This window comes from Gopherus flavomarginatus, chromosome 4 (genome assembly GCF_025201925.1).
Source record: "Gopherus flavomarginatus isolate rGopFla2 chromosome 4, rGopFla2.mat.asm, whole genome shotgun sequence".
Lineage (NCBI taxonomy): Eukaryota > Metazoa > Chordata > Testudines > Testudinidae > Gopherus > Gopherus flavomarginatus.
Genome location: NC_066620.1, coordinates 143,577,853 through 143,591,227, shown reverse-complemented (window position 1 = coordinate 143,591,227; position 13,375 = coordinate 143,577,853). Strand labels below are relative to the sequence as shown.

At 44.1% G+C, this 13,375-nt stretch overlaps 1 protein-coding gene across 1 annotated transcript in view; it reads right to left on the bottom strand.

Annotated features, from left to right (window-relative positions):
* Positions 1 to 7,450, bottom strand: part of GPR63 (G protein-coupled receptor 63) — a 52,365-nt gene extending 44,915 nt beyond the window's left edge. The window contains exon 1 of the mRNA XM_050949311.1: positions 7,352 to 7,450. The gene's annotated coding sequence lies outside the window, so the exon portion shown is untranslated. The remainder of the gene's footprint in view (positions 1 to 7,351) is intronic.
* Positions 7,451 to 13,375: the final 5,925 nt, after the last annotated feature.

Here is a 13,375-nt window from a genome sequence, read left to right as displayed (position 1 = left end):
TTGGGAACGGAGAGGGGGAATCACTCTGTGTAGTTTCACAGAGCTTGTGTCTGTGTATCTCTCCAGGAGCACCTGGAGGGGGGGAAGGGAAAAAGGATTATTTCCCTTTGTTGTGAGACTCAAGGGATTTGGGTCTTGGGGTCCCAGGGAAGGTTTTTCAGGGGGACCAGAGTGCCCCAAAACACTCTAATTTTTTGGGTGGTGGCAGCAGGTACCAGGTCCAAGCTGGTAACTAAGCTTGGAGATTTTCATGCTAACCCCCATATTTTGGACGCTAAGGTCCAAATCTGGGACTTCCTTGCAGGGCCCCCTCCGGTCGGAGGGCGCTCGCTACACCTCTGTGAGGGGGAAACAGAGCCAGACCTACAAAGCAGACAGGGAGAATAAACAGAACAGCTAGAGAAGGGGTGAGGGGGTGAGGAAAGGACTAGGAGCGGGAGCTGTGGAGACATTGAGACTGGGCCTGAAGCCAGGAGGGGATATAAGCAGGTGTTTTGGGATAGAGACTGGGACCGACTAGGCAAGAAGGCTGGAAATGGGAGTTTCGGGTGAACTGTGATTGGCTGAGCAAGAAGACTGGGATGAGAACCCTGAGAAATCTGGGCCTGCATAGACAAGGAGAATGGTATTAGGACGAGGAGTCTGATCTGGGGAAGAGACAGGTTGGAGGGGACGAGGAGGAAGGGTCACACTTTGGGAGGAAAATGGGCAGAAAAGTTTGTACCCACTAGAGCACACTTCCCACCACAGCCTTGAATGGAACTCAAGATTTTGGAGTTTCACCATTCCTCTGCTGCCAACACATATCTGTGAAATCCACTTGTAGAATGACAATCTACTACTGCTATCAGTTAGTCTGTTAGCTTAAGTGGCACAAGTCTGCATGTGGTTAAAGGTTCAAACGCTACGGAAGTCAACTACGCAGGCGTCAATAGGACGCCACATGATCGAATTTTTGCTTTTTCAGTATGCGTTTTAGAAAGCCTAGGAATTACACACACAAAAACTAAGTTAAAAGAACACAAGCAACCTTAATTTTGGCATTTCCTAACATTTACATGCCTGACTTTGCAATCTTAATAATGTTTATTTTGACAGTTATGTGTGTGCTATCTATCTATATCTATATATCTAGATAGATAGATGACAACAAATTATACCCAATTCAGGAAGGTACTTAAAAAGTGCCATTGCAGTCAGTTGAACTACTCCCATACTTCAAATTAGGCATATGCTGAAATACCTTACTTAATCAGGGCCTTAGACAGTAAACGATGCTTCAGAAAAGAAAGGTGTTGAAACATTTGAATACTGAGACACATCATCTGCCTGTATCTTATGCAGAGGCGGATTTACCATGAAACAAACAGTGCAGTGGCATGGGGCCCCCAATGACAGGGGCCCCCAAAATGCAGAACAAATCTCGTCTGACAATCTGCCCCCAAGTCCCAAACGGCGGCACAGAAGGGCTCAGACAGGCAGGCTGCCTGCATTCCGTGGCCAGTGGCCTGCGCTACTCCTGGAAGCAGCAGGCTGCTGGCACGTCTCTGCGTATCCCTGGTGTGGGGGTGGGAACGCAGCGCCGTGCACTGCCCCCACCCCAAAAAGAGCACAGAGACCCGCTGCACCCCTTTCCCCAAGGGGCATGCAGAGACATGCCAGCAGCAGGGCTAAGGTGGCTCCCTGCCCATGCTCCCTCCTTCTGCGCCGCGCCGATCCCAAAAGCAGCTGGCATGTCCGTGCAGCCCCTGGGGGTAGGAAGGTATCTACATGGGTAGCCCCTGGAACTGCAGCCAATGGGAGCTGCAGAAGCAGCGTGCTGAGGCCCCATGCCTCCCCGCCTACAAGCTGCTGCCAGAGGGGTAAGCGCCACCCCCCAACTCCTTGCCCCAACCCAAAGCCTGCACCCAAACTTCCTCTCAGAGCCTGCACTCCTCACTCCCTCCTACACCCAACGCCCTGCCCCACCCTAGAGCCCACACCTAAACTCCCTCCCAGAGCCCAACCCCCATACCCCCTCCTGCACCCCCAATGCCCTGGCCCAATCAAGGTACCTCACTTTGTTTTCATTTACTTCCTATTACTTGTAATATAGGAGGAGGATGAAGAAAAAAAAAATGAAAAATGGGGACGGGGGGGCAGATAAAAGAGAATGTTCTTTTTCTTGGCTGGGTCCCAAGGGGGGCTGGCCCAAAACTGAAGTGGCACACAGGGCCCCACTAACTCTAGATCTGCCACTGATCTTATGAGGTTTCTTTCAAGTAAATTTACATGGAATGACTAAACTGGGGCTTCAGCTCAGAAACTGCTTTAAGCACTTGCTGTGTTCCAATGTGTAGTTAAAGTTAAGTGTGTACTTAAGTACTTTTCTGAACTGCAACCTAAGTGATTAAAAGCTTCATGTCCCTGCTCCTCTCCTTTCTACTAACGAAGTGTTATATAGTATTTCTCCCTCGTTATAAAAAGTTCTGTGGAATTAGGTTAGTCTTGGGGTCTTGACTTGTAATGTATAAAACATATGTGCTGTGTTTTATAATGTCACGAGACTTCCTTGTTGAATTATTTCCTACATTTAAAATATCACTGTAATTCATCCACGTTCTTCTCTATTCAGGTTCATCAATACATGAGAAAAGAACATAGCAAGTCTAAATTCTTATTCGTACTACCAATTTGGATGGTAGTTATAGCCCAGTGATTGGCAATCTTTGGCACGTGACCTTCCAGGGTAAGCACCCTGGCAGGCCGGGCCAGTTTGTTTACCTGCCGTGTCGGCAGGTTCAGCCGATCGTGGCTCTCCAGGCCAATGAGGGCAGTGGGAAGCCACGGCCAGCACATCCCTCGGCCCGCGCCGCTTCTCGCAGCCCCCATTGGCCTGGAGCGGCGAACCACGGCCAGTAGGAGCTGCGACTGGCTGAACCTGCGGATGCGGCAGGTAAACAAGCCGGCCCGGCTCACCAGGGTAAACGCCCTGGAGAGCCGTGTGCCAAAGGGTGCCAATCCCTGTTATAGGCCTTAGCACACAGACATAGAAACAACACATGCTTTTTAAAATATATTGCTTTCCTGAGGGGCATTGTAGCCAACTGGGTTCTAGTCCTGGCTCTGAGACTGGCTGGCTGGCTAACCATGGGCAAGTCACTTTACTTCTCTGTATTTCTGTTTTCCGATCTGTAAAATGAGGATAATGATACTGACTTCCTTTGTAAAGCACTTTGAGGTCTTCTGATGAAAAGTGCTATGTAAGAGGCTAGGACTATTATCTAGACACATCAAGATATCTTCCCTCACAATCCCCCCCACTCCAAAAAAAAACATAACATAACATACGGTACACACACACAGTGTAGAACCAAGATGAGACCAAGAATCCAAAAAACACCATAGATTTGAACTAAGAAGCAAGATACATATTTACAAAATTCCAGACTGATTTCACATGCCTAAGATTTGTTCATAATTATGATGGAAAAGGACACCAAGAAAGCTTCTTGGACCTCTGCCATGATAACTACTTTAAAATCAGCTTTGAGCCATTTAGCCCAAGCATTGTGTCATGCTAGTTGCTGCAGAGTAAATAAATTTCCCATTGAGTAAAAAAAACAAAAAACCACTGTTCTATTGAAAGTGTTCCTCCACTTAAATAAAAGGCCTTGGCATAAGAATATTGGCAGGCTCTGGGTTGGATTCTCATACCCTTACTCACATTGAATAACACCTTACTAGACCAGTGGGTCTGCCCCAGAAGCAAATTTGGAGTAGGAGGAGGAAGTTGTGCCAGCCCTTTCCTGACACATCTTACTTCCGCCTCTGCTGCACTGGCCAGTGCATAAGGTGAGGGCATGGGGGAATGGAGTCAAGCCTTTTCCCACTCCCTGCCTGACCCCATATGCAGAAGAGAAGAGTAGCATCACAGAGACAGCTGCTCTCCCCAACTCTCCTGTGTAACTTGATGTTGTGGGTAGCCAACACAAGGGAATGCGGGAGAAGCTTGGGTTTCCTTATGCCCCCTATGCAAGTGAATTAGGCCACTTATAATTGAGCCCACTGAGATCAATGGGACTACTCATTGAGCAAGGTGTTACTCAGCATAGATAAGGGTACCAGAACGTGGCCTGAAATGAGCAAAGGCAAAGTATGTTGGCAGACATTCTACCCAATTATGATATTTAATTGATCACACGATCTTTTGTTTATTCAAGACAGTGGAATGTAATATAGATTGGAATGAATACGTAAAACGTCTACCAGTGAAATAAGGCACTAAGAAGAATGTGATAATCCCTATATATACACATTTTAATGCCCTCATCATATCTACAGCACTTCAAAGCAGGACCAATGTCTTACATTGGATGTAAGAGACTCCTCCAGATTTCTTCCTACTACAGTAAGTAAAGTTATCTTCACACAAATGGTTACACAAGAGTAACATCTGTTTCGAACTTCAAAACTCCAAGCCTCTTCTACTGTTTCATCACTTAGGGCTAGTCTACAATACCAAATCTACCAATGCAGCTGCAACACTGTAGCACATCTCGTGAAGAGCTCTCCCATCAGCATAATAAAACCACATCCAAGAGAGGTGATAGCTATGTCAGCAGGAGAAACTGTCCTGCTGACATAGCATTGTCCACACCGGTACTTAGGTTGGTGCAACTTAAGTCACTTAGGGGTGGGGAAAGGATGACTTATTCACACGCGAGCAACATAAGTTATATCAACATAAGTGGTAGTGTGCACAAGCCCTTAGCATGCTATGCCTCCAAACATCATCTACTCTTACTATTAAAGGGAGATTTTCAGAGTGGCGCAGGAATGAAATGTGAAAACAGTGTGACCAGCCATTAACCTATGAAAAGTGTCAACGTCGCTTAATAGATGAGCAGGCAATGGGAAATGAGTATGCTCCTGTCAGTTTTGTCCTGCTTGGTTAAAGTTGTTTACGTGCAGTTTTTGCATATGATCCACTAATATTTTCATGATTCATATTATTTTCTCAATTTACAAAGGCAGCTATCCATTTGACACACACTGTAATAATAAGGACACTGTCTAATAACTTATGCATGTACGCTTGCATAAGCAAAGCATCTGGGTTTCTGATGTGGGATAGTATGAGTGCAAAAATTCAACTTCAGTTATGGAAACCAGTAAAAATTATTCAAAGAATAAAAAAAAACAACCCTCAATACTACTGGTCAGTGTCAAATCTGCTTCTGTAGACAGGTTCATTACGATGAAATATTTTAGTCTAATATGATTCTGGGAACTTGACAACATAAGTGTTAAACCTGACATCACTGACAGTAAAGAGAGTAGAATACTTTGCAAACATTGAAGCAAAAACACACTGGAGAGCTGGCAGTGCTTGGTTTTTCTCATTCAAGTAACTGCTTTTTTGAAAAACAGCTTTTAACAGATATCCAGAAATGGTCTATTTAATCTGGGAAATTGTCCCTCATATCAGATTCTCATTCTCTCTGCTATAAGATCAGCTATGTACCATATGTTCCTCACAATAGCAAAAAATGCATTGTACAAAATATATTTCCCAGTATTTAAACATTAATTCTTCAATAAAAATGAACAATTTTTGACAGTCCCCTCTCCCACCCACACAACTTGCTTGTCACATCTTCTGCCCCATTTTTTGCAAATGGAGATGTTGCTTATATCTTTATGCATATATATTCCTTTGTTTCATTCCATTTTCATGAGGAAACAATTATACCTTAATTGATTTGCCAAAAAATGTCTTTATGAAATGTTTCAGTAAGTAGAATTGTAGTGTGTCTTGTATTATTTGTCTTTGTACAGTCATGTATGAAAGATGCTATGCACAAAGTTGCATTGTATACACAAATCCCACAAATAAAATTGTTCTAACCTGATGGGACACTTTTTTGGCTAAGAGTCACTCTTCAATCAAAAATATATCAATGGGTGTATATTAGTATTTTTGTCTAATAAAAAACTTTGCATAATCAAGATCTTAGATACAAAACACCGCAGGTAACTACAGAAAGTCCAAAAATAACTAGATAGATAGTGTTGCAGTTCTCACAGTCCAAGAATTCACAAGTCAATATTCCTTTCTTAGGCAATAAATAACATGCATCCTCTGGTAGAAAGTATTTTGGACTTGAAATGGATTTAATATATTTTAAAGTAGAAACCTCAGTCCCTAGCCACCCAACTTAATTTGCATTTCTACAAAGTGACAATAAGACAATTCATGAGAGAGAGAACTGGAAGGAAAAATAGAGAAATATAGATACAGTATAGGCTATAAAATCAAACTGTAAAGAATCACTATTAAAAAGGTAAGGGAAGATAAGAGATGACATTCAACCCTTAAAATATCTACTATGAATGTAACTCCTAGAGGATAATAGGGAGCTTTCATGTTTGGATCACATACTGAACTACAGCTTTTATTTAGCAACCACTTTAAAGAACAAGCCCACAACTCAGGCAATAAAAGAAAAAACATGGACTGCGTGTTCTCAGCACCTCTGCAAAGAGGCCGAAGACCACTATAAAAGGCACATGTTTCATGGCCAAGTTCGAGCAGATATAAAATAATGCCAGAATTTAAGGCACCAGATGAGGAAAGACTTTTAAAAAAGAAGAAGAAATACAGATTTGTCTGGGGAAATAATTGTGAGAGAAACCTAAAGCGCCTACCTTATGGCTGACAAAACCTCTACTTTTTAGCACCTTTAGTTTTGGAAAGAAGAGTTAGTTTCTTTGGCTGAACTCCACAGCAGTGCAACTGCTGAAGACTGTTATAAAACCCTAGTAACCACTCTGCCTATTAATCAACGGCTTGATAAATGGCTCCTGGAATAAACCCTGAAGATGAAGCTGATTTTTCCCACCTGGACGGCTGGCTAGAGACTATTTTCAGCTTGAATTGGGCCTGACAGCCAGTTGCCCTGGGGCCCAGGAATGCAAGTACTCTTCAGGGTGCAGATTTCTAAAATGGCCTAGCTGCTTAGAGACAACAGCCTGAGTAAAAGGGCACCAGGTGCCATGGAGAAGCAGTGCGTTCCTAGCTCAGCCCTCATCAGAAACGAGAGAACTAGTCTAGTGAATGGATTTCCACGTCGGTGCCTCCGCACTGTAAGTTAAAGAAAAAAAATGCACCTGGGATAACTGTGCAGGGCTCTCCAGAAAAGGAAAAACCCCAGCACAATTCTGGGGTTCACCTCTCTCCCATTCAGATGATCCACTCCCCTGGCGCGCGCACAGAGCCCCCCTCCCTCCCCCCGAACCCCCAGCTGGAGCAATCCACTTGGTCTGAACAGCTGGCAGAAGGGTGTTTAGGAAGAGAACAAAGTCTCACCTCAGAACACACACCACGCCTTGCAGATCCCGGCAGAGCAGAAGCCAGGCCCGATCCGATGCCTCCTGGAACTTTCCTGACATAGCAGCAGCAGCTCGCTGCCCCCGACTGGAGAAAACAAAAGGTTCAAAGCTGGGAGCAGGAGGAGGAGGAGGCGGCAGCACAGGCAGCCCGCGAGGCGCATTGCTTGCAAGCTGGAGCTGCTGTCTCTTCCTCAGGGTAGCCCGACTGCGCCCCGCTCAGCGCAACCTTCCCCATTGCTTTGAGGATGGATCTGCTGCTGCTGCTGGACAAACAGACTCAACGCCCGGTCGGAGGAGGAAACGTTTCCCTGCCAGCCGCCTCCTTCACCTAACTGCTTCCCTGCAAGTGGCTGCCGGCCGTCCCGGTCTATGCAATGCTGCTGCTGCTGCTGCTGGGGCTGGCCCCGGACCGGGAGGGGAGGAGACTTCGCGCTCCGAGAACGTGCACCAGTGGCCGCGCGCTCCCGCCGAGCATCCCTTGGGCGGGCCAGGCTCGCCGCGCCGGGGCGGCCGCTCCAGGTATGTGGTAGCTGCCTGGCGCACCTTGCACCTGCTTTAGCAGTCGGCCCTGGCCCTGAGTGCAGGCGCGAGCGAGCGCAGAGCAGAGGCCCGCTGCAATGGAGCGAGGCTGGTGCTTCCCAAGGGAAAGTGCTCGCTGCCCACCAGGGCCTGCTCAGAGCCGGGGGGTGGGGGGACCTGCCCGCACCAATCCTGGACAGGGGGAACGTGCAATGGAAAGTCTAGTCTGCTCTTGCGCTGGGCATGTAAAGGAACAGTTTATACAAACCAACTGGGATTTAGCACCAACCTCTGCTATGGAAACACCGGGGGGTGAGGGGTGTCTGTGATCCCGCTTTTTATTTTGTTCCTATATTTGCATTAAGTTCTTGCTATTAAAGTGGATGTTTAAAACGGATGCACACATGACATTTCCCTTAGGGGAGACAGATGTTGCTGCAGACTATTTACAATAAATCATTTCCCTCCCATTGGCTTGGCACATACATATAAATATGTTCCATTTCTCTAATGTTGGATTTTCCCCCGAATCCTTAACTCTAATTATGAACAGAAACATGACTGTAGAAATAACACTTCCTCGCTCCATAGATATCTGCTCCCTTTGTGGATTGAGTCATATCTGCTGACCTTAGTGACTAAAATAAGTTTTTATTGCTTTTGACACCCCCATAATGCTAATACAACCAAGCGGAAGAGGGTTGGATTCAGTTCTGGCTCATGTATCATCAACAGAATTGTTAACGAAGTCTAACTGTAGAATCTTCAAGCAAGGTGCATATTAATAGCATCAGTAACACAATTCAGGCAAGGGATGAGCTTAGCTTTCAATAAATTTGATTACATTGTATCAAGTGTATTAATTTTATTTCAATTAATTGTATTTTCAGTTAAAATAATTTGTGGAAGACTAGTTATTTCTTTATGGGAGCAGTGTCAAGACTGGAAGGATATAATGCCACTATGAAAACTCTTAATTTATCAACAGTGTATTTGATCTCCCACTCAGAGAAAGCCAAACTTAAAACTCCAGAATGCCATTTTTACTCAGACAAAGTGAGTGAGGTAATATCTTGTTCTGGACCAACTTCTGGTGGTGAGAGAGACAAGCTTTCAAGGCACACAGAGCGCTTCATAGTCAGACTGCACTTTCACTATTACAAAGAAGGTAGTAGTTTATTCAGCATGTGTCTCTATTCAATCCCCAAGTATTGGGCAATAACCCAAAATGAGAGAGAGAAGAAAATGAAGATTACAGGAAGCTTCAGGTTCTCTCATTAATTTCTTGAACACAATACAGATAGTGGACATTATGACAAAAAGAAGTCAAGGCCCATGCTTTCAATAGTAGCTACAAATATGCATCCAACCTGGGTTAGGTTTTTTGTGGGGGATGGGAAGGAGGGATATTTTGTTTTTTAGATGTTGAGCACGTGTATCTTCCATTGAGTTCAGCTGGGGCTGTGTATGCTGAGCACTTTTGAAAATCAACTTTGGGCAGTCAGAAATGAAGGCACCGAAAATCAACGACTGCTTTAAAAAATTGTGATACAGCAAATCAGTGACTATCAAGATGGAAATTAACTCCCTGGCTATTCTTAAAACATTTCTTCAAAGCTTATCTTCACTGCTCAAGATTAGCATTCCCAGAGCATTCTGCATTTATTCACTAGTTTTACTGTATGCATACACAGTTTGTGCTTTTATTGAGAAACGCTTCAGTTGAACGTACCTGAATAATTAACTTATCAGGCCAGCATGGATAGTGGAGTTTCATCCCCGAGAAAAAGAATAAGTCTTGCCATGACCTTTATATTTTCAGTTCATCTGGACAGAATGCAGTGAGCACAGTGTTTTCTTCTTTGTCCCCTGAATTAATGCACCAGCTTCACCTCTCTTTCTTCTTTGTCTGAGGGAAGAGCTTTGTCATTCCATGGAACGCTGTACATTGTTGGATCACCCTTTGAGCAACACTGCTCTCTGGTGAATACAAGCAGTGCACTTCAAAAGAAGGTTTCCCTTCTCACATGCATCTTTAAACACTAATACAGCTGGTCTTCCCAACTGAGAGTTCAAAGTGCCTAAGGAAACCAACTGGTAGTTCATTAGTCTTTCAGAACTTTGCTTAGGAACACAAAAAGACTGTATTATGGCAACACTGCGGCCTCTGTAGGTAAGCTGGCTCTTCATTAGACCAAGTATGGGGAGGGAGAGGGAGGGGCTTCACTTGTCTATGCAGTCAAGACCCACAGAGCTGGTCAAGAAATGCACACAAATGAGCCTTTTGTCTCCCTCACCCTTTAATGGGCATTGAACCTTTTCCCCTTGATGCCCATTCTGACCACACAGAACAACTCCAAATAATGAGAAAAGGATTGTAGCAATAAATACTTATGGCATACTCAGGGGTGGCTCTAGGGATTTTGCCACCCCAAGCAAAGCAGGCACGCTCTCTGAAGCCGCAGGACCAGCGGACCCTACGCAGGCAAACCACCGGAGGCAGCCTGCCTGCCGCCCTTGGGGTGCCGGCAGAGCACCCCACGCAGCTTGCCGCCCCAAGCACGCATTTGGTGTGCTGAGGCCTGGATCCACCCCTGGGCATATTCATACTTAGCTAGTTCAGGAAGGGATTACCAGACTTCCCTGGAATCAGGAAAGTAGAAAGGCTAATCCTGTAAAACTGCCCAAGATAACATACCAAGTCTGGAGAGATGGCCCTTTGACAAATTAACAAGTAGCCAAAACTACAACGGTGGGTTACTCTCGGCCCACTGCTGGAGGAAAACTTGGGTTTTTAGGCTGGTATGCTAGGGAGAACACATCAAGTTTCCCTAACAAACAAACAAACAAAAAAAGGACTGTCATGAGTGGCTACATCTACAAGGAAGTATTTTTGAAAATCTCATTGCCCCAGCCTTAGTACAGGTCCTTCACGGGTAGAAGTGAAAGTAAAGACTGTCTGTTGGCATTTTCACTACTGTTTCTTGTAGCACGGCAGGTTTAGACAACACAGTGGTTCTCAACCAATTTACCATTGTGGGCTGCATTTGTGGCCCCCAATGTGTTATGTGGGTTGCATCCAATACCACCTCTGTGGTGCTGAGGATGTCACATGAGTCACATCTCTGTGCTGACTGGGCCCCCGCATGCAGCCTGTGGGTCGCAGGCTGAGAACCACTGATAACACAATGGTCAAACTGCTAGTGTCTTTCTACACAAGAATTCCCACCTTTGCTAGCATCTGTAGAGCTGCAGCAGTGCTAAAGCAATGGAGAGATTTTTAGGAAATATTTCAGTGTGGACAAAGTCCTGGAAGCAAGAGTAGCCCAATTTGTGGACTAGTATGATAGCAAAGACTGGTGTGTATTAATTGCTGATGCGTGGGAACAGGCAATGCTGATGGCAGGGACTTATTTTAGATTTGGTTCTTTGCAGAAGCATACCCCGACTGTTAAGATCTTTGTTTACCCTTTACCTGCTGTGGTGTTCAGTGTTTTTGAGAGCAGTGGGTAACCATCTAAAATGTCATTGGCCTGTCTTACTCACAGTGCATAATACACAATGATTAGCACAAGTACTATATAATTTATTTCTTCGACTACAACTGTCAGAATCCTTGAAGCAAATCACTACCCACAAACATGTTACATGAGAATATTTGTGTTGTGTTTAGACTTTTTGAATTATTTTGCTCACATGAATATTTCTCTTTCATCCACAACATTTTCAACCCCATCTAAGAGGTGTCTGTGGGAGGGTGGCTTTCAACACCTAAAGTACTATTCTGAGCCAAATCCTGTTCAGATTTCCCTCCTAACAGAGCTTAATACAATTTTTAAAAGATTTGCATGCTTCTTTTTAGGTATCTGCATAATGTGCAGCACAGGCCAAAGTTTAACATAGGGAAGATTGGGAGCAGAAATCACACCCTCCCAAAATCTCTTTATTAATGGTAATTGTCAAAATGTGCAACACAGTTGATGGAATAAGTCAATTTTATTTATATATAAGCCAAATAGCACTGGATTTGGGAAATGGGCATACCAGATGAGATGCTGCACAGATTTCAGGCAAGAGCACTTATTGTATTATGAAGCAATTATATAACATTAAATATTCAGAGTCCTTTATAAAGTACCATCATGTGCTAACCAGAAACAGGGCCTGATCTGAATACTTGGTCTGGATCTGAACCTCTTCCCCCAAATGCAGAAGTTTGGATCTGGGGAGCTTGGTTCTAGCACATCTCTAGTACCAAGATTTTATGATGTCCACCCTCTTAATGCCTGCTTCTTCACTGTAATAGAGGATTAAACTTGAAGACCATGAAAAAAAAGCAAACACTCACTGCAACAATTAGGGTTCCAGTCCAGCACATGCACAATTACATGGACTTCAGTGGGATGACTCATGCTTAAAATTATACACATGCTTAAGTTCTTTTGCTGAATCTAGGCCTAGGATGCATGCAACCATATGACATTAACTGAAGCAAGTGAAGAAAGACTAAATGAATAAGGGTTATGTTGAAAAAATAGACTGCTATTTTTGCAGTGGAAGCATATGACATTTCTCTGTTAACTGATGCAGAAGGCTAGTGAACTGGAGCTGAGCTTGAAATGTAGCATGAAAATCATTTCACACCTTCCAAAGTCATCCTGTGATGTGCTGTGAAGCTGCCTCTGCTATAATGCAAGCATCCCATTCCCATGTCATTTCCTCACAGTTTTAGTATTCTATCTCCCTTACTAGCAACAGAATAGAAGGTAAGAGATGGTGATCACACCTTCGGAAACCTGAGATTAAAAAGAAATGGTATTGACAAACAAATCTTTAAAAAAACATAAATCATGCCCAATCCTTTTTAAGAATAGAGAGGATAGAACAAAAGTAACTTTACTTCCCTTGCCCTTAGACTCAAATTTCCACTCTGTTGGATGTTCCTGAAAAAAGAGTGACAAAGCTGAAGATGATATATGAAATAATATTCTGCCATCTATCTGTGCAGGGAAGTCAATGGCACCAATGATGGTAAGATGGTGACAAGCCTGTCAGCTAGCACCCTCTCAAAAAGGCCACTCATAGTTGGTGCAGTATGGATCTGCTTGCCTTTGAAGTAGGCTATATGAAAGAAATCCTGTTGCATTTGTGTGCCATCTTCATCTCTTTAATCCGGGTGAAATTCAAGGTGCCCTTTGTGATCTAGGAAGCCTAAAGGGCCTGAACCTCAACTATGTCAAAGTCCATCTTCCACTTCTATGCCCTTTAATGATGATGCTTGATTTTAAGAGGACTTGGGAGCCTATCTGCATCTCCTGGTGCCTAAATACATATACAAATCTGTCCCTTTGTTTGTAAAGAGCCTAGTACAACAAGCTTCTGTTCTTGATCCCGTAAGACAAATAATGTATGACCACATTTTATTTGCAAAAGGTTGGTATTGCTATGGCACAAGACTGACTCTGGGAAAAGCAGAATGTTT